Raw genomic sequence first — 27,222 nt, forward strand, 5'->3', positions numbered from 1 at the left:
CGCTGGGGGGAGCGTAAACCATCTTTCTTCCCCCCACCCCATTTTTACGCTTGGCTCCATAAGAGGCTTTTGTGGTTTTCCTGTTCTGCGGCAAGGCATACGCCCTTCCCCAGAACCTCAAGCTGCCCCTGCCGCTCTTGGCCTCCACTCTCTACTTTCAGGGCTTCCGCTTCTCAGCACCTTCTCAGACCCTTTGGCCCTCTCAGCTGGGGAAGGGCTTCTGCTATCAGAGACGGCTGTCCAGGAATAGCTGCACAAGAAGTCTGTGTCAGCAAATGGAGCTTTTACATTTGCAGAGGCCCTGCAGTCTCCTACCAACAACTGGGCAGTTGCCAGCCTTGGTGGGGGATGGCTTTTAACGCCTTTCCCTCTTCTCTCCCCGCCCCACTGTCACTGCTCCCTGGTGCAAAAACCCCACTGGTTCACTGGCTTCTTGCCCAAACAAAGCCTTGGTGCTTGGAGCACCAGTTTTTGGCAAGGAAGCAGTACATGGGAGTCTTGCTTTTGGATACCACTTGCTGGAAGTTGCAGGTGGAGAGTCCTGCTAGAGGGGGCTCCTCGTTGGGGCATCAGCTTGGCCACCGTGAAAGCAGAAACCTGAACTACATAGACCCCCCTTGACCTGATCCAGCAGGGCCATTCTGATGCTCCTGTGTGTGGCTTTGCTGCTTCTGATGCTGCTGAGTGCTGGGAACATAGGAAGCGGCCTCATTCTGAGTCAGATTGCACAGAGTTTGGGGAAGGGCCATAACAACTCAGTGGCAGAGCATCTGTTATGTTTGCAGGAGGCCCCAGGTTCAATCGCCAATGGCATCTCCAGGTAAAGCTGGGAGAGAAGCATGCCTGGAAGACTTAAAAGATGCTGCCTGTCAGTGACGGCAAAACTGAGCTAGATGAACCTATGGTCTGGACTCTGTATGTGGCAGCTCCCTGTGATCTTGTGCTCCTAGGACATATTGCTCTGTCTCCAGTTTCAGACTGGAGAATCTCTGCCTCAGTGTTAGAAACTCAAATATATAAGCCAGGTGCTAAATAGCTCCTTAAACCAGGGATACAGTTGGCAGAACAGAACAGCCAGTTGCTATTTGGGGGCCAAACAACTCGAAAGTAGTGCTTTCCATTAGGACTTTGGGGTTCCTGAACTTCATTCTGATTGTGCAGATAAAATAGAACGGATAGAATCCCACAGGATGCGCTGCTAGTGTGTGAAAACAGTCCAGATCCAAGGATTCCCAGGCAGGCACCTCTAGATGGTGATGTCAGATGCCATCCTGGCACCCAAACACCTTCACTTGCTTGCAAATGGCCAGTAGCCAGGTGCAAAATGCGCCTGGCAAATTTCAAATGCTTCTCTGTCCTACCTGGAGATTCTGGGGCTTGAACCTGGGAACTTCTGCATGCAAGGCAGGGGCTCTGCCACTGAGCTGTGGCCATTCCCCATATTACCAAGTGCGGGAGGCCAGGGAGCCCCCTCCTGCAGACAGGGGCTTCTTGAGAGTGCCTGGGTGTGGAAGGAAGGCCAAGAGACGTGTTACTTTCAAATGCAGGTCAGAGAAAGTGTTCTGAGCTGTGTTTCTATGAGAGCTCCTGGGATCTGCAGATTCTTTTTGGGGGGCTTCTTCGACAACAAGATCAGTGTGCCCTTAGCATGCCCGGGGCTTCACAGAGTGCAAGAGGTCAGGTGGTCCCCTGCCCCAAAGAGGTTACAGTTGAAAAATCTGACGCAATGGAAGCGGTAGAGGGAGGGGGAGGAAGTAGAAACTGGGATGTAAAACTGAGAAGCGACTGACCCATGCTTAACCTGCTTTACAGGCTGGGTTCACAGCTGGGCACAGGAATTAAGGGGAAAGCCTTTCTTTAAAGGTAAAGGTAAAGGTACCCCTGCCCGTACGGGCCAGTCTTGACAGACTCTGGGGTTGTGCGCCCATCTCACTTAAGAGGCCAGGGGCCAGCGCTGTCCGGAGACACTTCCGGGTCACGTGGCCAGCGTGACATCGCTGCTCTGGCAAGCCAGAGCTGCACACGGAAACGCCGTTTACCTTCCCGCTAGTAAGCGGTCCCTATTTATCTACTTGCACCTGGGGGTGCTTTCGAACTGCTAGGTTGGCAGGCGCTGGGACCGAGCAACGGGAGCGCACCCCGCCGCGGGGATTCGAACCGCCGACCTTTCGATCGGCAAGCCCTAGGCACTGAGGCTTTTACCCACAGCGCCACCCGCGTCCCTAAGCCTTTCTTTACCACCATTTTAATGCTGTATTGTTTTTAACACTTGATTGGGAGCTGCTCAGTGTGGCTGGGGAAACTCAGCCAGATGTGCGGCGTATAAATAAATTATTATTATTATTATTATTATTATTATTATTATTATTATTATTGCCACAGAGCATTGGTGGGGCCAGAGCAGCATCGCATGTGAATGGGTCCCCAAAGGCAGAAATACCAAAATCCGCTGAGTTTGTCTTAGGGTCCCGTCCTTCAAAATCCTGGCAATGTTGTTGATCCCACTGAGAGAGAGGGGCGGCTCTCTTATCTGCTCGAATCATAGAATTGTAGAGGTGGAAGGGATCTTGAGGGTCATCTAGCCCAACCCGCTGCGGCAATGCAGGAATCGCAGCTAAAGGAATGCAGGAATCCTCACAGAACTCTAGCCCAATGGTTGCCATTAGTTTGATTTTGAATTGATTTTAAAACGAATTGATTTTAGAATGCTGTGTTACTTTTATTGTTGTTAGCCGCTCTGAGCCCGGTTTCAGCTGGGGAGGGCAGGATATAAATAAAATTATTATTATTATTATTATTATTATTATTATTATTATTATTATTATTAAATAATCCCTGACAGATGGCCACCTGGCGACCTCTGCTTAAAAACCTCCAGCAAATAAGAGTCCCCTGCCGTCACCAGCTAGAGTTTAAAAATGCACCTCACGGGACTTGACTTGACTTTCCAGGCTTCTTGCAGGCGAGGGAAGCGTCTAGTGTGACACAGAAGCTTGCATGCTGCATTTTGGGCACTAGGTGTTTCAGACAGACGGCATCTTTTCACCTGTTCAGGATCCACCTTATCTTGTGGAGCAAGCTCTTACGATGTGGTAGGGCATACCATACCAAAAGAATGAGCTTCTGTGCAGTAATGAGTCACTCAGGAACACAAGTTTTCCCCCTTTATCGTCAAAGAGTGCGGCTTTATTAAAAGTCGCTGTTTGGCATAAATCCAGTGTTAGAAACTGAGATGTGAAAGCTAGAGCTAAATGGCACCTTAAACCGAGGTTATGGGCACAACGCAATGTCTAGGCGCACTTTTACAAAGCTGAAAACGAATGAACTGCAGCTAAGATATTTTGTTCATTTTTCACATGGTCTAGTCCTTCCCCTGCCCACCCCCCTAATATTCTTAAGTGGGTCTCCAGTCTTCAGAGAGTAGCTGGAAGTGGGGAGACAGAAAAAAGTCCTCCTTTCCTTCCACTCTGCAGCTGTAATCTGAAATCTTAGGTGCAGTGCTGTGCCCAAAGCTCAGAAACTACTCACGCTAATTCCCTGTTGCAAAATGCTCCTAGAACATCGGAAGTTTCGAACACTGGATAAATCAAGATGTTATTGTGTGCCAGCTCACTCTTACACACTGCCTTCTGCAGAACAGCAGGCTCCGGTCTCTGAATTTGCTACTTCCCCTTTGTTTTTGGGGTGAAGGGCAGGGAGCAGGATGCGGGCATGTGAATTTGCCAGTAACTAGCAGTGGGTATCTATCCGGGGAGATTGCCGTGTGTGTGTTTGTGTGTGTGTGTGTGTGTGTTCTGAGCCCTTTCCTAGAGCGCCTGAAGTTTTGTTGCTTAAACTGAGCACATCCACAGTAGCTGCTGGAACACAGGGAGCTGCCTTCTACTGAGTCAGATCATTGGATTCATCTAGCTCAGTACTGCCTGCACTGACTGGCAGCGGCTCTCCAGGATTTTAGACCAGGTTCTCTCCCACCATGGTTTGAACCTGGGACCTTCTGCATGCAAAACTGAGGCTCTGGCACTACAGCTCATCCACTCTCGGTAAAAGCTTGCCTCCTGAGATAATTGCCTAGGAGAAGCAAGTAAAATGCTGCTGGGCTCCAAAACCTTAACGGCTTTGATGTTTTGTTTTGTTTAACTATCAAGCAGGATATACATTTTACAAAAGGAAAGGAAAGGCAATGTTTGGACATGCATGCTCTTAACAGCCGCTGGATTTCCAGCTCTTTCTCCCCCCTTTTTTTCTTATATATCCCTTTTTCTATAATGCTTTATTGATTTTAAAAACAAAGCAAGTCAACAAAAACAATCCAAAATCGATACATATTACCAAAAAAAATTTAGATTCATACATAACTATTTCCAATGTGACTTCCAATCACCCCATTGTGGTTCCTAAATTACATTTTTGACTACACACTTTCCTTTATCTCCTAAGTTGTTGTTTCAGTTGTATTGGTTTTGTAAAATTCTCTTATTTCATGCAGAAGTCGATCCAGGCCTGCCAAAGAATTTAGATTTTTACAGTGCTCTTTTAGGTGCATTCTGTAAATGTCCCACTATTAAATATTTGATCTCTATCATCTCGGAATCTTGCTGTCATTCTTGCTAACTCTGCATATTCTAACATTTTTGCCTGCCAATCCAATTTGGATTTCCAGCTCTTTCACTTCCATCCCTTCCTCTGCCATGCCTTTAACCTGTGTGTGCAGGCAGCAGTTCAACAGATGCAGCGTTCACCATCACTCCATGCTGGGGGAAAGCTACACATGTTGAATTCCTCCCTGCCCTGTAGCAGTTGAAGAGTTCCCAGGCCCAGTGGAGGAGAAGAAACAAAAGCACACCTGGCAACTCTGGGGCCTCGCCCTGAAAACACAGCAACATAGGAAGCCGTCGTCTACCAATTCAGACAATACTTAAGTTCAGTATTGTCAACACTGCCTCCTAAAAAAGAATGTAAGATTCCAGTCCTCGTGGGATGAACAAAAGAGGAATGTAGGAAGCTGCTTTCTACAGTGCCAGACCAAAACTATCTAGCTCAGTATTTTTGCACTGAGCTTCACACACAGCAATACCTGGAGATGCCATTGGCGATTGAAACTGCTTTTGCACGCAAGGCAGGTGCTCAGTTCCTGAGGTGCAGCCCCAAACATGGCTTATGGATCAGTGCAGCGTTGAGCCCCCGAGAAAACAGCCCAGTATCAGGTGTGTCTTCAGCCATTGCTCCCCTTTTTAACCCTGCTGCAGAAACCCAGTACCAGATGAGTTGTAATTACCGTATTTTTCCGTGTATAAGACTAAGTTTTTTTCTTTAAAAACAGGGGGCGTCTTATACACAGAAAAATACGGTAGTTGCTGTGTTTCTGGTCTCCAGCGTTGCCGCTAGCTTTCCTTCTTTTGATGGCTTGCCTGACTCAATAACTCAAGGCCAGTCCTTTGCTACCCTGCCTCCCAGTAGCAGCCAGTCGCTGGTTTCTGGCATCTCACAGACAAGAGCATCTAACAGCCTCTTTGAGACCGGGGATGGTGGTGTCATGGTTAGAGTGTCAGACTAGGTCCTGCGAGACCAGGGTTCGAATCCTCACTTGGCCATGAAGCTCACTGGGTAACCTCGGCCCAACCATTGCCCCTCAGCCTAACCTACCTCACAGGTGGTTGTGGGGATTAAAAGGGGAGTGGAGAACCATGCAAGCCACCTCGATTCCTTCGTCATGCAGTGCATAGTTAAACTGTGGAACTCCTTCAGTGTTGGACAAATTCATGGAGAAGACAGCCGTCAGTGGCTGCTATCCTCAATGGCTATGCTCTTCCTCCATGTTTGGAGGCAGCAATGCTTCTGAATACCAGTTTCTGGAAACTGCAGGAGGAAAGAGTTGCTCTTGTGGGTTGCTCACACACACCTGGTTGTGAGAACGGGATTAGATGGGACATTGGCCTACTCCAGCTGCTGCTCTTACATTCTTAAATGTTTGTATGTACTAGCGGGGTGCCATGGAGCTGAAAAGCAGTCTATAAGCAAACTGAAATAATTAATGTGGTACCTTGGTTCCACTCAAACTTAATCCGTTCCGGAAGTCCGTTCCAAAACCAAAGCGTTCCAAAACCAAGGCGCTTTTTCCCATAGAAAGTAATGCAAAATGGATTAATCTGTTCCAGACTTTTAAAAACAACCCCTTAAACAGCAATTTGACATGAATTTTACTTTCTAACAAGACCATTGATCCATAAAATGAAAGCAATAATCAATGTACTGTACTATAAAATAAACAAGACAGTATTGTAGATGATAAAAAAAAAATTCTTACCTGCATTGATGATAGTCATTGTTTGGATGAGGGGGCTTTTATCCATTTCTGCAGTCACACAATCAGTCGGTAGCTGAACTGGGTTCCACACAGTCACAAAACAAATTCACTGAAAAAGCCTCAGAAACAAAAATGCAAAATAAATAGCAAAAACAAAAGCACCAAACTTAATCCGTTTCAGAACTCCACTTGACTTCCAAAATGTTCAAAAACCAAGGTACAGCTTTTGATTGGTGCAGGTGCCCCGGAAACAATAGCCGACAGCCACATTGGATGTTCAGCTTCCAAAAAAAAAGTTTGAAAACCAGAACACTTCTGGGTTTTCGGTGTTTGGGAACCAAGGTGTTTGAGAACCAAGGTACCACTGTATTTCTTTATAAACAGTAGCTGTGTACCCCAGTTTAATTTTTAAAAATCAAAACCTTTTACAACTATGTGTGTGTGTGTGTGTGTGTGTGTACATGCATGCGTGCAAGAAAACTGCATGATCTTTTTTTAAAATAAATAAAGTAGATCACCAGCTAGCTATTACAGGAAGCATTTGTCTGCATTGTCTGCCTAAGCCTGGCAGCAAAGAAAAGATCTCAGCAAAGGTTCAAAGTTCAGTGTAGGAAGGCGCCTGCCGAATCTCTATTCGGAGAGCGTTCTGTAGGGCTGGGCCGGTGACATTAAAGACTTGGTTTTGTACTGTGTTGATGCCAAATGAGCCTCACCAATCATAACAACCATTCCTTGATAAACTCCTCTGCACAACTTCAGAGGTGGCAGGCTGAACTGTGGACCAGGGTATATTCCCTAGAAGATGGTGTGGGTGTCTCTAAGTTGCAGCGCCTTTGTGAGTCTATGGTATCAGGATGCTGGGGGACCCGGCTTTTTCATTGGGCGGTTTCCTAGCCTGCAGGACTGCAGAGATGGGATCTTGCCATTGTGGGTGGTAGAATGGAACAGGATCTGAAAAAAGGAGGCATTGCGATAGTAACAGAGTTCTGCCTTCCATGCTTTGTTGAGAATGCCTGCCTTCCGAAGCTGAATGGTGGGGAGTTTGGGACAGACGAAAGGAAGAACTTCTTTGCCCAGCCCATGCATGGTTAAACTCTGGAATTCGCTCCCGCACGATGTTGCTGTGGCCACCAACAGGAATGGCTTCCAAAAGGGGATTGGGTAAATTAAGGGGGCAGTAAGGCTACCCATGGGACATGGGTGGTGCTGTGGGTTAAACCACAGAGCCTACGACTTGCTGATCAGAAGGTCGGCGGTTCCCATTGCTCGGTCCCAGCTCCTGCCAACCTAGCATTCGAAAGCACATCAAAGTGCAAGTAGATAAATAGGTACTGCTCCGGCAGGAACGTAAACGGCGTTTCCGTGCGCTGCTCTGGTTCGCCAGAAGCGGCTTGAGCCACATGACCCGGAAGCTATACGCCGGCTCCCTCGGCCAGTAAAGCAAGATGAGTGCCGCAACCCCAGAGTTGGCCACGACTGGACCTAATGGTCAGGGGTACCTTTACCTTTAAGGCTACCCATGGCTAGTAGCCACAATGTTTTCCCTCCACCTTCCTGGGAATTGCAAGTGGGCAGAGTCTGATATGTTCCAAACGTAGTGTATTCAGGGTTTTAGGAGATATTGAACCTAGACTTAACATACGTCGTCATCTTTTTAAATAAATGAGGTTGGTTTTTCAGCTGCTTACGTTGGCTTTGGCTGGAGGCAGAAGCATCATAGGGCAGAGGGAGGGAGCTCCGCAGTGTCTCTTCACTAGTGACTTGGTGAGGTCCTGATAGCGAAGGAACAGGGAGTGCAAATCCCTTGCTTACAGGCACCCAGCGGTGGGGGAGACCCACCCTTTCCTTCCCTGGAACAGAGAGATTAAAGCTCCTGCGGTTATCAGGAACAGGTTTTGCCACATCCCCTTCTGAGATTATCAGCTGTGGCCAAGCAGGGCCCTTTTTGCTGGTTTTCGTGGGGATTTAAGTCTTGGCTGCGACTGAGCAAATGTGAGGCAAGGGAGGTTTCTGGTTTTTATCTTTAAAGCTACTTGCCATTTTGCTTTTCTCTTCCAGAGAAAAAGAGAGAAGTGTGTGTGTGTATTCCTGTTGAGACAGATGCATGCCTGCTTAAATTTCTAGGCAGCTTTTCAGCCAAACCAACCTTCAGGGTGCCTTTTCTAGACTTGTAGAGTTGAAAGGGACCTAAAGGGTCATCTTGCCCAACCTACCCCCACACTTTTCCAATATTGGTCATCCTCTGGGTAGACCCACTGAAATTAATGGACATGATTAACTTAGATCCCTCCATTTCAATAGGTCTTCTCTGAGTAAAATTTGTTGTTGTTGTTTAGTCGTTTAGTCGTGTCCGACTCTTCATGACCCCCTGGACCAGAGAACGCCAGGCACTCCTGTCTTCCACTGCCTCCCGCAGTTTGGTCAGACTCATGTTTGTAGCTTCGAGAACACTATCCAACCATTTGTGGTCACCTTGCTTTGGACAGAGATCCTGAGTTTTGCCTCCACCTTACATCATCCGGGGAAGACGCAGAGAGAGAGACAGACAGAGAGTGCTTCTGTTGTTTTGCTCCCAGCTGACGTTAAAATTTTACAACCACCATAAAAAGATTAATGCTTAGTGAGCTTTGCCTGGTCAGAAACCGGTAGTTATCTCCAAATAAGTTCAGATTCCCTTTGGCCTGCTTGTCTGGGTGTGTGTGTGTGTGTGTACATACGTAGTTGGGGTCAACTCTGAAATATATCTGTGTCAGCCTTTTAATGGAACAAAATTATGGGTCTGCCCAAAGAGAAGCTTTTTAGGAGTTGAGATGCACCAGTTCACAGCATAATAAAGAATGTGTATTTATTTATTTATTTAGGAAATCTCTGAGAGCAGTGTATTTATGTGAATCACAATTTTAAAACAGTGCTTGAAATTCCCCAGGTGCCAGACGTGTTTTTCAACGGGTGTGGGTCCAGTTGTGAGCAAGTGAAGATGCCTTGTCGTGAGGTTTGGCGAGTGACATCTGCACCAGCCAGCTGGCCAATCTGTAGAAATGTTTTGTCCATTTTGTTCCAGATTTGATGAGACAGTCCATTGTGGCACCTGTAATCCAGGTTTAAGTGCCATTTGGCGATTAGCTTATCTATCTGAGTTTCTAAAACTGTTTAAAAAATAGGCTCCTGTCCAGTACACACACACACACACACACAAATTCAGCAAGCCTGCCTAGCCATATAGTTAGCCCAAACCTGTAGTCATTTAAAAGTTTTTGCCAATAGTTAATCTGTGTTTTTAATGGCAAGCTATTTTATGTCTTTTTTAGTTTTGTGGATTTTAGCTGTGTGGTGTGCTATCTATAATTTTACTATGCATATCACTTAGAGAGCCAATTAAGTGGTTTATCAAACTTTTCTAAAGAAAATACTGATAACTAACATGGACCAAGTAAAGCCAACACGATTAGAACCCAAATCCATAATAGGCAAAAATTAAAAAGAAAGAAAGAAATGTGGTTCTATACTGCCACGTTTGGGCCTATTGAAATGAATGGACCCAGTCATGTTAATTGATTTCAGTGAGTCTGCTTTTGAGTAGAACTAACATTCGACACAAGCCATAGAGTGGGCTACAACTTCCAGGCAACTTGTTGCATGGATGGCTCCTCCATGTTCCATGGCAGCGTATCTCAGTATATTAGATGATTCTGGGGGCGGTCTGTCCCATTGGTACCCTGTTTGTGGGGCTGATGAAAGTTGTGGTCCAAAAGCTCTGGAGGGCACCAGGTTGGCAAAGACTGCTCTTATTAGTAGCTCCACACACTGCTCTGTTGCATGAAACATTTTTGTCATGCAATATCAGCTGTTGGGGTGAATTCTGGAGAATGCCAGTCAGTATATTTGCTCCCTAGGGTAAGTGTGTGTGAGAGAATTTGCCTTGACTTAATTTACTACCTTGAGCAGTTAGAACTGAAAACAACAACCCCAAACCTGCACTCTCCGTCTTAACAGCGCTTGCTCCTTACTAAAATTTCAGGTACACGGTGTGCGTGCTTTGATTTATTTAATACTGGTGAGGTTAATCCTATCCCATTGCAAGATGCTGAGATCTTGAGGGTGTGTTTGAAGATAAAGAGTTGTTTTCTACTTGGGAAGGAAGTTTTTGCAGACAAAGGGTGCCAGTTCTGCTCCTTAACCGTGGGGGCTGCTGGGGAGAGAATCCTGGAGAAGTGCGCTGTGAGTGTGTTTGTGTGCCAGCGCACGGGCGGTGAAATTCATCAGGAATCTCTCCCGAGCGAAATGGGCCAGTGTGGAAACAGGCTGTGAGACCAGATGAGCTCCATTGGCCTGATTCTGCAAGGCCTTCTTATGTTCTTACGGGGTGAAGCAAAGGGGAAAGACAGGCAGGGAGACTCGGGTCCCTTTGAGCAGCAGAGAGCAATGCCGGCATGACTTTCTGGCCACAGTTTTCGTGTTTCCGTGGGCTGAAGCAAACAGTAGCCTCTTGTTCTCTCTGGCAGCTGGATGGATGCAAGACTGGGGCAGAGAGTGCACAGCCCACGGGTCACATGCAGGACAAGAATTTCGGCCTGGGGTAGGTTCTAGTGCTCATGAAGGTGTACTTTTAAAGCAGCCTGTTCCTTTGGGTTTCTTTGTGAATGCTCCCATCTTGCCAGACTTGGGTGTGGGGAATTCTCATCCCTGATTGGACCAGAGAGCAATGACTCATGCAGAGTGGCAAGGGGCACTTGCCTTGGTACTTTGGGAAATGCCCATTTCTACCTTCGCCAACCTGGTGCCCCCCCCCCCAGGATCTTTGTACTACACCTCCCATCTGGCTGGGGCTGATGAGAGTTGTAGCCCAAAGTAGCTGGAGGGCACCAGATAGGCAAATACCGGTACTTCTTTAAAAGCCCTTGGCAATGTTTGTTGCAGCCTCAAAAAACCTGGCAGTGTAAATAACAATAGTAATTCTCAAAATTGTAGGCTGTTCCTAACCCCCACCCTGAGTGTGCCCATCTGTACAGTTCCCCACTCTCTCTCGCTCTCACTGTGCTGCTTTTCCAGCCAGGCTCCCTCCTCAGGGCTGGCAGTTCTGCTTTGGCTCCAATGGGAGCTCTGTGTGGAATCTGTGACGCTACCTGTCGCATCTCTGAGTGAGTTGCCATGCGTAACTGTTCTCTTCCCAAGGGAGAGGCGCCCATAGGAGATGACTGGCACTGAAGGCAAGCCCCTTCGATCACCTGCCTGGTGCTGATCTTCCTCTCACCCCCCCCCCCTTCCTGCCCCAGAGACCTTTGTATCTTCTCCTTCCCCTACTGCCACTTCCTGCCGACACACCTTCCTCCCCCTCTGAACTGTGGCAGGGCCCACGGGTTGCACTCTGGTGCTTTTTCGGGTCTGCCTCCCAGAGAGCAATGCAGGGGGTGTTGAGCAATCATTTCTCTGTTAATATTAAATCTGGTGAGTCCCACCCCACCCCCTGCTTTAATTTCCCTTTCTCCATTCCCTTCCTCCCCACCCCCTACCGCAGTCGACAAATTACCAAATTTGCTATCCTGCAAAGATGCGCCTTAAAATTGCACAGAAATGTTCCCCTCTCAGAGGAGAGCAAGAACAATATTCTACACACACACACACACACACACACACACACACACACACACCATCAAACTCTGAACTAAGCAATTTCTAAACCTCTTCACCCTGGCCTTTGATGGATTATAAAACTGTAAGGAGAGCCTGATGGATCAGGCCAGTGCCCTATCGAGTGCAGCATCCTGTTCTCACAGTAGCCAACTAGATGCCTGTTGGAAACCCACAAGCAGGATTCGAACACAAGACCACTCCCTCCCTTCCTACGGCTTCCAGCAACTGGTATTCAGAAGCATTGCTTCCTTTGATCAGAGGCAGAGCTAGTAGACATCAGTAGCCATCCTCCATGAATTTGTTTTAATCCTCTCTTAAAGCCATCTAGGTCAAAAGCCATCACCTAGATGGGATCCTGTGGGAGCGAGTTCCTCAGGGCAGGGATTTTTTTTGTTTCGTGTTGCCCACCCCTTTTGCTGAATGTTTAGTTTCAAGTGGACTAGAAACTTGACCGTGTGTGTTAAGGAAGGAAACCTGACGATTGTTTCCGGGGAAGCTTAACTCTGCTTATGCCGGCTCAGTTGTGTGTGTTGTGGGGGAGCGATTGGCTCTGGCTTTGCATGCCAGATCTCAGCCCCCCCAGTCCTCTCTCCGTTCTGGCCACCGCCTCGGTTTGGAGGACTTCAGAACCGTGTGCCCTTCCCCCTTGCAGGACAGTGCCCCTGGCTGCTGTAACCGCACACCCCGGCTTAAATCTGGTCTTCCTTCCCCCTCTTATGTAAAGGCGGCCCATTCTATTCTCGGCCTCCACCTGTGGGTCTGAGCTGGCGGGCCGGCCTTGGCTCCGCACTCGCCTGCCCTTGCCTTGTTGCCTGCCCGCCGTTGCCACAACACAGCCCGTCTCCTGTTTGCTCAGCTCTGCGTTTTTGCATGGGCTGCAGCTCTGCCTGAACGGTTTGGAGCGGACTTGGATGGCTGCCAGGGTGGTGGTGGTCTCGAGCTGCATAGAAGCACCGGGAATCTCTGTGTGGGGTGTCAGGTTTTCCCTGCGGGAAGAAAGTGGGTGGTTGCGTTTATTTATACATTTTTCACATTTTACATACCACCTTTTTTTTTCCCGCAAGGAGCTGAAGGCGACGTGTACGTGCTTCTCCCTCCTTTCCTTTTTATCCTCACTGCAACCCTGTAGTGTAGGCTAGACTGAGAGAGGCAATGAAGGGCCCAAGTCCAGCCAGTGAGCTTCCTGCCTCTGTGTAGGATTTGAACCCTGAACTCCCAGGCCCTTCCTAGCCTGATACTCTAACCCAGTGGTTCCCAAATGTTTTTGGTCCACCACCCCCTTGGTTTCTTAAATGCCTCCCCAGTGCCCCCTTCCCTATAAAAAGCATTATTGGGAACAGCGGTTTGCACAACTCACTAAGGAAAAGAATAACATAATAAAATTCAATTTTGATTTTGACTGCACATTTCTTCAATACCCAGTTAAAGCTATTTAATTAATTCAGCAGAACTGCTGAACTTGGTCCAGTGATGCTCCAGATGTTGCGTGGAAAACATTTCCCCACATTCTGACTAATGAAAACAGAAGGGTAAAGGAAATTGATAGCATAAAAAACAACCCTGTAAGGTAGCTGAGGCCAAGTAAGGCAGTGACTGGGCCAAGGTGACCCAATGAGCTTCACGGCCCGGTTGGGATTTGAACCCTGGTCCCCCATATCCCGGTCCGACACTCTAACCACTACACCATACCCCCCTTTTCAGGCTAGAGCCAATTCCCGTTGCCTAATCCCTTTTCAGGGGCCATTGCCCCTGCCTGTGTTCCTCTTCCCTGTTTTCTCCTTCATGGTTCCCAGGGTGTCTTGGTCGAGTGCCAGGGCAGCCCCGGCCACTGTCAAACTCTGCAGGGCAGACTGCGCCCCGACAATGATGCCTTCTCAGAGACACGTCCGCTGGTGGTTCTGCTCTGAATTGTAGCTGTTTTGCAAAAATCCCACTTATTTGCTTGGCACCTAAGTGACATTTTGGATAAGGAGAAAAACACTTCTCCCCCCCCCTTTTTGGACAGAATGTTTGTACTTCAGCATTTAAAAAACAGAAATGCTGAGTCAAGACAAAGCCTGTGATCTTGAGAAGAGAACATGCTATAGAGAAGGGAACAGGGGAGATGAGGATTGCAGCCAAACTTTCAGGCTTTATTTCTTTTCTAGTGCAGAGGACAGGGGAATCCTGTGACCCTTCAGATGTGGCTGGACTCCCAGCTGCAATCGCCTCTGAGCCTTGGCCAGTCTGGGAGTCCCAACAACGTTTAGAGGCTCATGCCTCTCTCAGCCTCACATGCCTTGCAGGGTTGTTGTGCAGATAAAAACAGAAGGTGGCAGGGACAGAATATGCACACTGCCTCAAGCTCCTTCAAAGAAATAATAAACAAAAAACAAAGATCATAGGGAGAGTGTTCCAGGCCAGTCAAGTTTCTAGTCCATGTCAAACTGAACTGCCTTCTTCTGAAGGGTGAGCCAAACAGCTGGCATCTAGAAAGTGCAAGCAGAAATAGAGCATCAAAAGAAAGATTGCCTCTGCTGTAGCCCAGAAAGGGTAGAGAGCCATTCCTCTCCCTTGCGGGCCGCTCTAGCCTAACTCACTTTCTATGGGAACAAATTTCCTGCCTGGTTCCCACCTCTCTGATGTCCACTGAGCCCTGCATAAGAACATAAGAAGAACCTGCAGGATCAGGCCATTGACCCACCTAGTCCAGCACACAGTGGCCAACCAGATGCCTCTTTTGGGCAACCCAAGGCAGGATTCAAGCACAAGAGCAACTTTCCCCTCCTGTGGTTTCCAGCAGCTGGTATTCAGAAAGCGTTGCTGCCTCCGACTGGAGCTAGTAGCCGTGAATAGTCCTCTCCATGAATTGGTCTAATTCTCTTTTAAAGGCTTGGTGGCCATGGCTACATCCTGTGGGAGAGAGTTCCATAGGTTAACTCTGTGCTGCTTGAAGAAGGACTTCCTTTTATCAGCCCTGGATCTCCCAAGCGGGACCTGAGCGCCACAGCAGCAAGTCTTCCCCACTAGCGATTCCCCATTTACTGCCTCCGACAGAGGGAGAACAGAGCCATCGTGGCTTCTGGCCATGGGTAGCCTTCCCCTCCGTGAAAAGGGAGAAGCATGGCTCAACCCGGCACATGGGAGGGTCAGCTCCTGTCTCACCTCATTAGGCAGAACATGAAAAGAGACGCGGAGAGAGGGAGAGAGCGCTGTTGCAATTGCAGACTCGCTTGCTGGAATTTTCTGCCTGCTTCCGTCCAGCAACCGGCTGCCCCCGCCCTTTGCTTGCAAAAGCAAACAGGTGGGTTTCTTTCCTTTCCTTTTGAAGCCACAATCACACACTCCTCAATCGGCTTAAGGGAGTTTTGTTTCTCTTTTCAGTAAACCCTCTGGCCCAGGCCACTCCTGCAAAACAGGCTGGCTTTGTACAGGTCCGTTCCTCCGAATTACTCCTTTTGTTGAACGGCCGTTGGGCAGGGAGGAAATCTTTCCTCTGAAGCTACCTTGTCCTGTCTATTTCAGTGTTGCCAACACTGGCTGGCAGCAACCTTCCAAGGTTTCAGGCAGGGAGTCTCTTTCTCTCTCCCAGCCCTCCCTCTGGAGACATTGAGGGGACCTTCTGCCAGCAGAGCAGGGGCTCTTTCCAGAGCCGTCCCACTGAAACTGATATTGGACCACTTTCCCTGCAGCCAGGAAATAACCAAGTAGCTAAGCGAAGTGCTGAGAGTAGGCAAATGCTACTTTGGGGGCCCAGCTCCTGCCCTTTGCCTTAGAGCCATACTTCCCAGAGTGGGCAATAGCACCCCCCTGCAGTGGGATTAACTAGGGGTGTCCTAAGAGGCATGGCGGCTGCAGGGAGGTGCAAATGACTTTGAAAAGCTGGTCTCCCTGGATCAAGTTCAATTTTGCTGATTCGATTAAACTAAACAGTTTTAAATGGATCGTGAATAATTGTTCAATTAATGATTACTGTTTTGAATTTTATCGTTCTCTTATCTTCCTCCATGGGTTGTGCAAACCACTGTTTTGATTTGACGCTTAGGGTAGGGTAGGGTAAGGGCCTCAGGGGATGAGTTTATGGCCTCAAATGGTTTGCGAACCACCGGCTTCAATGATCCTCCAATGGATGGACGTGGTTTGTAACCAAACTCCCTGCCGCACCTCACAGAGCTCTTCCGCTGGCCAGGTCTGATGCGGAGGAGTGGCTGCCCTCGTTCTAACGAGATCTGAATCGCAGCGGTGACAGCTCTGCTCGCCTGGCCGTTTGTCTTGCTTTTGTAGAAAACTGCCTGCGCTGAATGATTGATGGAAATTTATTCCAGGAATAGAGTGCTCCTGGTAAACCGATCTCCATCTGGGGTGCCGGTGGTGGGGAAACGGCATTTCCAATTTAAGAGGCGATTCTAATGAATCTTGGCATCAGATGTTCCTTTACGGGAGGTGGGCGGTACACAGGGATTTTTTGGGGGGGGGGGAGATGGGGTAAATGGGAAGATGCTTTTCAACTGGTAGAGCCCTGCTGGGTTATATAGTTCACCCTTCTTTTACCTGGAACAGATTCTCTAGCACTGAGCCATGGTTGTTGCCCTAAAATAAGCATAATAATAGATTTGTAGGATTGGAAGGGACTTTCCAAGAGTCGTCTAGTCCAACCCCCTACAATGCAGGAATCTCAGCTAAAGCATCCATGACTGGTGGCCATCCAACCTCTACTTAAAAACCTCCTAAAGGTACAGGTAAAGGTAAAGGTAAAGAGACCCCTGACCATTAGGTCCAGTCGTGGCCGACTCTGGGGTTGCGGCGCTCATCTCGCTTTACTGGCCGAGGGAGCCGGCGTACAGCTTCCGGGTCATGTGGCCAGCAGGACTAAGCCGCTTCTGGCGAACCAGAGCAGCGCACGGAAACGCCGTTTACCTTCCTGCCAGAGCGATACCTATTTATCTACTTGCACTTTGACGTGCTTTTGAACTGCTAGGTTGGCAGGAGCAGGGACCAAGCAACGGGAGCTCACCCCATTGCGGGAATTCGAACCGCTGACTTTCTGATCAACAAGTCCTAGGCTCTGTGGTTTAACCCACAGCACCACCTGCCTCCCTAAAAACCTCCTAGGGTGGGCCAAAAGACCCTCTAGTCCAGCATTCTGCCCTGATGCAAATAAGATTCCAGTCCTCATGGGTCTTAATAAAGGGTTGATTTAAATAGGAACAGAATCAGAGCATTGGTCCATCTAGCTTAGTGATTGATTGATTGATTGATTGATTGATTGATTGATTGTGTTTACCTGTATATCCCTTTTCCTCCAAGGAGCTGAATGGCGCACATGGTTCTCTCTCCCCCCCCCCCATTTAATCCCAACAACCCTGTGAGGTAGTTTATGCTGAGAGGCAGTGACTGGCCCCAATGACCACCCAAGGAGCTTCATGGTTGAGTGGGGATTTGAACCCTGGTCTCCCGGGACCTATTCTGCCTGCTAACCCACTATACCACACTGGATCTCACTGTTGACTACTCTGGCTGGCAGCGACTCGTCAGGGCTCCAGGCAGACTGTTTCTCAGTCTGGAGATGCAAGCAGGGACTGAACCCGGACCTGTCCGTATGCAAAGCAGATGTTCTGTACCCCTGAGCAAAGGACCATCCCCAGATAAGCGAATGTGGCTCATCTTGCGTTAGACAAGCTTCCTCGGTTGGCGTGACCTTGCTGAAGTCCTCCTATTGCTACTGTTTGTGGCTTTTTGATTTATTTCCCCCCCTCTTTGGGGGAAATAAAGGAAGAGCAACATTTGTGTCTAAAATGCATTTTCCCCTTTTGTGGGGAGTCAGCGACTGCTGCTGGCATTCTGCATTCTTCGTCCGGCTGACGTGCCCTCCATGGCAACTCCGAGGGGCGACCGAGCTGGTAGCCTGGATACGGCGGTCATCGCCTTCGCGCTCAATAGGCCTTGAGGCCCTCCCGTGGAAATGTCTTCGGGGACGGGGGGAGACTGAGATGGGCATGCGTCCTTCGAGCCTGCCTTTTTCGACAACGGGCTTTGGCATGACGCAGGGCAGAAATTGCCCTTTCAAGTGGGCTATTGTGCTCTCCGTATGCCTTCAGCCTGCTATTAAGGCATCTTCTCAACCATAACACCACCACCCCCCAATCACAAGTAATATTCAAACTTGTCTGCCCACATATTATCCCCATGCTCATCATTTGGAAGCATGCACTTGGAAGGAAAGAACCCGATACCTTAATTTTCCAAACGCATCCCTCCTTGGTCACTAGCAGGCAGTCCTTACTCACCATAGGCGACCAGATTAGTGGCTGATGGTAAACCTGCTTTTACACCATTGGTGGTATATCCCAGCAGGCTGGATGGGCATGCGTGGCAGTATTCTGTGACTCAGTCATCGGAATCTCAGGTTGTTTGTTTGTTTGAAAAGCATGTTTCTAGCTTTCAAGTTTCCAGAAGGTTCATTTTGAAGCTGTGGGTTAGAATTTCTAAAGCTCCATGTTTGCTGAGCAGTATTTCAATGGCTCCAGTGCCCAGGTCAGATCTCTGTTGGGGATGAGAAGTAGAAGGATAAACTGATTTATTTAGCATTTCTGGCACTAGATGAGTCAGCTTGCTCCAGTCCTAAGGGCTTGGGGAGGGTAACAGGTGTTAATTATCTCCAGCCACACAAAAAAACCAAACCATCTGAGAAACACTTTTGGAAGGTCATCATCAGGTGTTGTATAGATCACTGTGGTCCAGCGCCAAGGGCCTTCTGGCGGTTCCCTCCTGCGAGAAGTGAGGTTACAGGGAACCAGGCAGAGGGCCTTCTCGGTAGTGGCGCCTGCCCTGTGGAACACCCTCCCATCAGATGTCAAGGCAATAAGCAACTATTTTACTTTTAAAAGACAAGTGAAGACGGCCCTGTTTACGGAAGTTTTTAATGTTTGATGCTGTATTGTTTTTAATATTCAGTTGGAAGCCGCCCAGAGTGGCTGGGGAAACCCAGCCAGAAGGGTGGGGTATAAATAATAAATTATTGTTATTATCTACAAGTGCATGGTGCTCACCTTTAAAATCAACACCACTTGTGGAATCTAACTCGGAGAATCAGTCGTGGTGTTTGGCATGTATAGAACAGGAGAAACTGAAAGCTGGATTAGGATCTTCCTGTAGAGACAAGCAATTTGCAGTCAATAAACAAGGCTTCCCATTTCTCAACAACAATTTTCTTCTATACACACACACACACACACACACACACGAGACTTGAACTTAAGAGAGCTTGTGGGGAAGGAAAGGTCAAAACTAGGAGGGCATTTTTGTGTGAAAAGACCCAGTTCAGTCCTGGGACTGAGGCTGGGCTCAGGGACACACCATGTACCTTAATTCTCCATGTGGATCACCCTCCAAGCTGTTCTGTTGTTTGCATGTGTGATTGGTAGAATAGAGAGAGAGCTCCCCTTCATGGATCACTGCCTTGCCATGGCGAAGGGGCTTGAATAACTTGGAGGAGCTATGAGCTATGCCGTGCAGGGCCACCCAAGATGGACAGGTCATAGTGGAGAGTTTTAACCAAACGTGATCCACCTGGAGCAGGAACCGGCAAGCCACTCCAGTATCCCTGCCAAGAAAACTCCATGGACAAAAACAAAAGGCATATAAAAGTTATAATGCTGGAAGATGAGCCCCTCAGGTTGGAAGGCGTCCAACATGCTACTGAGGAAGAGCGGAGGACAAGTACAAGTAGATTCAGAGCTGATGAAGTGGCTGGGCCAAAGCCGAAAGGACGCACAGTTGCAGATATGCCTGGAAGCGAAAGGAAAGTCCAATGCTGTAAAGAAAAATATTGCATAGGAACCTGGAATGTAAGAACCATGAACCTTGGTAAGTTGGATGTGGTCAAAAATGAGATGGCAAGAATAAATATTGACATCCTGGGCATCAGTGAACTAAAATGGACAGGAATGGGCTAATTCAGTTAAGGTCCATATAGTTAAAGCCATGGTTTTCCCAGTAGTGATGTATGGAAGTGAGAGCTGGACCATAAAGAAGGCTGATTGCCAAAGAATTGATGCTTTTGAATTATGGTGCTGGAGGAGACTCTTGAGAGTCCCATGGACTGCAAGAAGATCAAACACATCCAAAGACTCCCTGGAAAAGACCCTGATGTTGGGAAAGATGGAGGGCACAAGAAGAAGGGGACGACAGAGGACAAGATGGTGGGACAGTGTTCTTGAAGCTACAAACATGAGTCTGACCAAACTGTGGGAGACAGTGGAAGATAGAAGTGCCTGGCGTGCTCTGGTCCATGGGGTCACGAAGAGTCGGACACGACTAAACAACAACAACAGAGAGAGCTACTTTATACCGAGTCAGACCATTGGTCCCTACCAATGGTATCATCTGCACTGACTGGCCACAGCACTACCTGGAGATGCAGGGGATTGAACTGGGAACCTTCCGCATGCCAACGAGCTGCTCTGCCATAGAGCTGCCGCCCTTCCCCTGAAAGTAAAGCAAGAGGCTAGTCCTCATGACTCCACACAAAGGGCTGAATCAGGAACATGGGAAGCTGGCAGAAGCGCTCTGGGGTTTCAGAAAAGGCTTCTCTCCCAGCTCTGTTTGGAGAGGTTTGGGATTGATCTGGCGACCTTCCTTCTACATGCAGAGCAGGTGCTCTTCTTCTGAGCCTAGTCCTCAAAGCACAAATCTTTTTCTGCCTCACTCTCCAACCCACGGCTTGTCCGAGGGGGTTCTGATGTCAAGGGAGGATTTACAAAGTGCTGGGGTGCTGCTGAAACGAAGGCGCCTTGATCCACCGCCCCGGGAATTCTGCACGCTTTGCTGAACCCACTTCTCCCTGGGTCACCCCCTCCTCCTCGTTCCTTTGCCTGGAATCAAGAATTGACAGGCTGATTTCTCTTTTCAGAAGTGTGTGCTGACTTCAGATTTCGCCCTCACCTTGAGTCTAATTAGAGAAAGGGCCTGCGTTCCTTGCATGGCTTCACCTAAATATAGCTGGGTCTGGGCTCCCTGACTAATATGGAGCGGGACGAGACCCTGACCTCCTTGACTCGGCCTTACAGTCCTATTCAGAGTGACCATAGTGTCCTAGACTCACTTAGCAATGTGTGACCAAAGGCATTTTCTGCAAGCGACCAGATGCAGGCACTTTCCCTTCCTTTCCCTTCCTTTCCCTTCCTCTGAGCTCTTCTGGGACTCCGGGTTACGTCTCCAGTTGAGCGTCTCGCTTTTTAATTTGCCTGAAGCGGCCGAACTGGCAGGTGGGATCATAGTTGCCCCTCTCACATTTTGTAATGCAACCTTGCATATCCAGCCCCCAAAAGATCCTCTCCACGTTTAGGTTAGTTTTGTCTTGCCTTGGTAGGGTTTTGAGATGGGGGCTTTCCTGGTCGCCTTTGGAGAGCAAAAATGGTCTCCAGCAAACCATGCAGAGAAAGAAAGTGGGGGGGGGGGGGGAAGGAAACTTGTAATTTATGTTTGTTCACACCAAAAAATCCAAGTTGCAGGCAAGGAGATTTCAACTAAAAGTTAGGAGGAACTTCCTGATAGTAGTATCTGTTGGGCAGTGGAGCTGCCTCCTTTGGTAAGGGGTAGACTCTTCTTCCTTGGAGGTTTTTAAGCAGAGGTTGGATGTGCACCTGTCAGGGATTCTTTAGCTGTGATTCCTGCATTGTGCAGGGGGTTGGAATAAATGACCTTTGGGGTTCCCTTCCAGCTCTATGATTCTATGCTAAGCTCTTTGATGTGTCCTAAATGTTACAGGGAGGATAGACTGGTACAAATGTTGGCATTTTGTGACTTTTGCTGGGAGCATCATCATACCAGGTCAACCCGCTTGCCAGTCCACCCTGCTGTTGCCCATTGCAGACTCCACCAACCTGGCTCCCTGCTGATGTTTTGAACTACAACCCCTCACCAGGCTCAGCTACCAGAGGCTGGGGCTGGTGGCATCTGGAGGGCACCAAGGTGGTGATTATGATGCCTGGGTGTTCTGGCTGGCAGGGGCTCTTCTTAGTCCTGGGCAGAGAAGGGTCTTTCCAGACGTACGGAGGCTGCCTGCTGCAACTCTGCACGAGTCATTGCTCTCTGGCCTTCCCTCTTGCTACTCGCCCTCCTCCGAGTTGGGGAACTTTACCATGTTTGGTGTGATGGCAGCATTCAGAGTGGCCTGTCCTCAAAACTTCCTGTTGCATGAGTCGCTCTCATGAGCACCGAGATCTGTGATTCACAAAGAAATGCAGAGACAGGCTTTTTCTCCACACATGAAGTTCTTCCTTGACTCTGACATTGTTGGGTTTCGGGTGCCAGTTGAAAACACTTTGATTTGCCCAGGCCACAGAAGTTTCATAAATAAGTGTATATTCTTTCTGTTTCGATTGTTTTGCTGCCAAAAAAATTAAGTGTATGTACATATTTTTAGCACTGTCTTACTGAATTCTGTTGGTATGTTTTATGTACCTATTCCTGGGCACTTCTGAGGAAGACCAATAAAAAAAAAAGAAGCTTCTACTGAAGATGTATTTTGTTTAAGGAGACTTCGCCTGAGGTGTGATCCAGTCATTTGCGAAATTGTAGCTGTACAACTGTAGGAGAGACTTTATTTATTTTTCTAGCGTTTGTAGAAATAGCTTTAATTGTTTTTAGATTTTAAAAATTGATTTTATCTCATATGCCACTTTGCTAAAGGTGCATGAATCTTGTACCTAAACAATTAACTGCATGTCTTCAGGTAGCAGCTTGATTCATAATCGCTCAGGGCTTCATGCCATACCCTAGATAACTGATTCAAGCAGGTTATGTTCATTTCTATCTCAAAGAAGTTGGCATGTAATATACGAGCAGCTTGGGGGTCACGCTGATGACCCTTCTGATTCCACCTCTATTTTGGGGTTATTTAATGTATGGCACTGCAGTCACACGGGTGGCAAATCCCTTTGAAATATGAATATATTTGGTGTCATCTATGAACAGGCAAGACCTTTGTCTGTCTCTTTCTTTCTTTGTACAAAGTTGTGTTTTTAATACCCCATTTATAATTTTATCCATTTCATTAGCACATGGTTTTATATTTTAGCTTTATTATCAAAATATCTTTGTGTCAGACTTGCTTGGTTGTTGATGTTTGTTTTTCTCTTTCTGTGTTGCCTGTTTTTGTTGTTCAGTACTTTTAAAAAACTGGTTCATACATTTGAAAACAACCCATTTCCTGGTGCATGGGTGAAGCCACCCCCCCCCCAATGTTTGTGAAAAGGTCATGTGCTTCTGGGTGCTTGCTCAATGTCACCATTGTTTATTTGTATACTGCCTTTCCATAGTTAAACCCATACTCAAGGTGGCTTGCAACAGGAAAAGATTTACATAGTTACACAAACAGGACAAAAGTAGCCATCAGCAAATCAATAAAAACATATCAAAACAGACCCAACGAAATCAAACAATCCCCACATAAGTCATAATAAGATCTAAGAATAAAGATACAAAGAATTAATAATGATAGCAGCAAAACGTACATATCGAAAATTTAATCTTGACTGCAACAAAAATCCCTCAGCAACATTTGTGTGTCTGTATTGCAGAAATAACTTTCCCTGGAGCTTTTCCACCTGGAGTCAGCAAGCAGGCTTTGGTTCAGGCCAGTGGCAGACATTTGTTGCATAACCAGACCGTATCTGTGTGGGGTTTTTTTGTATGTTGATAAGATTTATTATTGCTCTCCTGCCTGCCAGTGCCTGGGTGTGTCCAGGGTGCCAGTCAAAATAACCTTCTCAACTCTGGCCAGCTATACGAACTTAGGGTCTGCCTTGCTATGAGGCAGCTTGGGGGGCATGTATGTATTGTGCTGGATCAATCCGTCTTGATGCAAAATGATGAGCTTGTGTGTGACAATGTACCTTTTATCAGTTTTATTCTCTTTGTGCAATATCCAGTCCCTATAGCAGCTTTCCCCTTCCTGATGCACTTGTGCAGATGTCTTGTGGCTGCAGCCGATCAGAGTTGTAGCCCACAGCACCTGGAGTGCGGCAGGTTGGCAGGGGGTGTGGGGCTTCAATGAAAGCCTCTTCTCTCTGCGTCTGCTGCAACCACCTTGTTTGTTGGCAAGTTAGCACAGCTGCCCCTGCAACACCCCCATTCCCTTGTGGGTTTTCGAGGCACCTGCGGTCGTGCAGATGTTTGTATCAAGCAGCTGTGAGCTGGCGTGACTTTCCCACGCTTGGCGGGGCTGGACTTCCTTTCTCGGAAGGTTCCACTTCCCTGTTCTTTTTCTCCCCAGCTCCGTAATGACGCGTGCAGCGTCTTTCTCTTCCCCTTCTCCCCCCGCCTCTTGGCCCATCATCTCCTAGGCTGCTGGCTCTCTCTCACTGTGTGCTCAGAGCTGTGTTTACCCTGCAAAAGCAGCTGAAATTCTATGCCCAGAAGACGAAAGAAAAAAACAACACTTTGTGACCTGCGTAGATCATGGAAAAATGAAGCAAGTTCCTCTCCTTTCTCTGCACCAATAACCTCCTTATGTACACAGGGGCATAGGAAGCTGCCTTTTGCTGAGTCAGACTTCCCAGTCCAGCCAGCTCAGGACTGCCTGCACTGGTTAGCAGCAAATCTCCAGAGTCTTTCCCCGGGTCCCACCTGGAGATGCCATTGGGAATGAAACTTCTGCATGCAAATCAGATGCTGTACTCCACATGGTTCTGATTAAAGGGCTGATTTAAACAGGAATGTAGGAAGCTGGCTTATGTGGAGACGGACCAAGAATCTAGTCCTCAAGTTTCTTAAAGAAGGAACGATGGAACCTTCTTATACTAAGACCACGGCTGCATCTAGCTCAGTATTGTCAACAGTGACTAGTAGAAGCTCTCCAGGGTTTTAGCCCTACCTGGAAATGCCAGTGGGGATTGAATCGGAGGCGTGTGTGTGTGTGTGTGTGTGTGTGTGTAGGCACCCCTCTCACCTTTTTGGATTTCAGCAGGCTTTATATTTCATTTATTCATTCAACTTCTTAGCTGCCTTTTTTACCATCAGATCCCAGGGTGGGTTGCAGAAACACAGTTCTAAAACCACCACGAAACAAGAAAATCATGTAAACTTTTTTTTTAAATTTTCATTTAGAAACAAATGTTTAGAAACATGTGCAAAGCAGTTAAAAGTAGTTCCCATGAAAGATGCTGGCTGGGATAAAGATTCCTACTTAAACGGCTACTTGGAAGAGGAAGGTCTTTGAACTGCTGAATAGAACACAGGGAGAGCTTGCAAGCTTTCTATTTTTTTTTATAGAATATTTTTTAGGATTTTTTAATAATAATACAATAAAAAGAAAAGAAAAAAAATAATAGAAATACAAATACAAAAATAATACAAAATAAAAATAATTAAAAAACACACAGATTTTCCATTACTTATGTTCCTTTAGCTTGTTTCCTGGACCACCTCATACCTCCCTTTTTTGTATTCCACTTCAAATTGTTGGTTCAGCAAATCCTTACCCTTAAATTTTTACCTATTTCAAACCCTTTTTTTCATATTCTCTTAACGTATTACAGCTGGAAACCACTTAATTTCTATCCAACATCATTCTAACGTTCATTAATTTTACAATATTTCTGTAGGTAATCTTTAAATTTCTTCCAATCTTCTTCCGCTGACGCTTGCAAGCTTTCTAAGCACATCACGAGGGCTAGAAACTTGGTGAAAGTGCAAAAAAAGAGAGCCTGTGGTGTGAAGGGTGGGACAAGTCCTCCAACCAGTGCAACATCCTGTTTTGTGGATTTGCAGCCGTTCATATACATGCCTCCTGTGCAAACTTTCCTTTTGAGTAATAAGCAATCTGTGCCAGTGTTCACCTGGGGCTTATCTCTGAAGCTGATACGTGGCGTGCTCAGATTTGCATAGCCGATGCAAAGGTGTGCGTTCTGCTTCACCTGGCTCCAGGCGAGCTACGAGGCTGGGTTATATTTCTGCAACTCTGCCCCATAATAATCTGCTTTGGGTCTTCTTCCTTGTCCCTCCCGTTTTGGGTTCCTGTTTTTTGTATTGAAGACAATTGCTGCTTTTCTGTTAATTCTGTTTGTCTTCATTTGACCTTCTCGGGTCTTCTCACCTCCCGCCTCTGGTTATGCACGAATAATCTGTTTTTCCACATTCTTAAGAGCAAAACTTAGCCTCTCCAATAGGGCCTTCTTTGGAGACTGTGTGCTGGTTAGCCTTTTGAACATTTTCTGATAAGAAACCACCCAGTTCTGAAGTTGGCAAGGAGATCTGGAAGGGATAAATAGTGTGTGTGTGTGTGTGTGTGTGTGTTGCATTGTGTCGCATTGCAGAGCAGCAGCAAGAGGAGGCCTCTGCCCCAAGGAACTCCCAGTCTAACTTTTGGCAGTACAGAAGGTGAGAGAGGGAAGAAGGAAGGAGAGAGGTCTGGAGCAAATGTGAACAAAAACTTGGGGCTGGAGATGAGACTCTGAGCTTTGCAGAAGATGCAGATTTTAAAGAAGAGAAGCATTGAATTAGGGTAGGGAGCCAACAGGTAGACAGCTGCTGTACATGCCACCTGGGAGCAAAAACCTCTGGTCTGGGGGTCCACCTCTTACCAGCATTGCAAAATTGTTACCTGTTTAAAGCAGCCTTCCTGGGGGCTGATGGGAGCTGTAGTCCCAAACATCCAGAATGGGGCAGATTGGGAAAGGCCAGTTTAGAAGCTGATGTGGATCAACCCTGAAAGAAATCCCACTTGGTTTGGCCCTCTCTTCTCGGTCTCGTTATAAGTCATGCTAGGCAAGATTCCTCGCTGGAAGTCAAGAGCTCCTCACCTGGAGATGGGGTTCAGGTGTGCCGGATTGTGGGCTTCATGCCCAGAGCTTTTGAGAAGCCAAGGCTCGATAACCATCCGGGGTGGGGTGGGGCAGTGTTTATTCCGTGACGTGGGAAGCAGAATGGTTAGATAAGGTCATAAATGTTGATGATTCAGCCACAATAATGAAAGGTGATTCATGGCCCGTGGCACCGTTGTTAGCCGTCCTCTGCTTTTGACATGTTACTGGTCCTGTGTTTTTCTTACAAGTTGCTTAAAGGGTGCAAAGGAAGATCAGAGGTGAGCCTGGCTGCTGGATCAGGCCGAAGGGGGGACATATAGTCCAGTTCCTGTTCTCCCTGTGGCTGACCAGATGCCAGATTTGGCCACCCCCACCCCTGGTTTAGAAAGGTTTAGAAAGATGCAAAGAGTCATTAGCCGGTGGGACTCACTTCCACAAGGTGTGGTGGTGATCATTAGCTTTGAAAGGTTGATTAGGGAAAGGGTCTATCAGTGGCTACTA

The 27,222-nt window shown here is 47.5% G+C and overlaps 1 protein-coding gene and 1 long non-coding RNA gene across 7 annotated transcripts in view; one reads left to right on the forward strand and one right to left on the reverse strand.

The window, feature by feature from the left end:
• The window catches only part of LOC310832962, a 184,813-nt gene that overhangs the window by 143,370 nt on the left and 14,221 nt on the right, over positions 1-27,222 (reverse strand). Inside the window, exons 2-4 of one of the 2 annotated variants that reach the window (XR_014558481.1) lie at positions 18,964-19,063; positions 18,202-18,457; positions 13,431-14,403 (exon numbers count right to left, since the gene is read on the reverse strand). This is a non-coding gene — a long non-coding RNA (uncharacterized lncRNA). The remainder of the gene's footprint in view (positions 1-13,430; positions 14,404-18,201; positions 18,458-18,963; positions 19,064-27,222) is intronic. The other variant, XR_014558482.1, reaches the window with a different exon arrangement.
• The window catches only part of SSH2 (slingshot protein phosphatase 2), a 122,461-nt gene that overhangs the window by 55,275 nt on the left and 39,964 nt on the right, over positions 1-27,222 (forward strand). The gene's annotated exons all lie outside the window — the stretch shown is intronic.

Source organism: Podarcis gaigeae (genome assembly GCF_964106915.1).
Source record: "Podarcis gaigeae genome assembly, chromosome: 15".
Lineage (NCBI taxonomy): Eukaryota > Metazoa > Chordata > Lepidosauria > Squamata > Lacertidae > Podarcis > Podarcis gaigeae.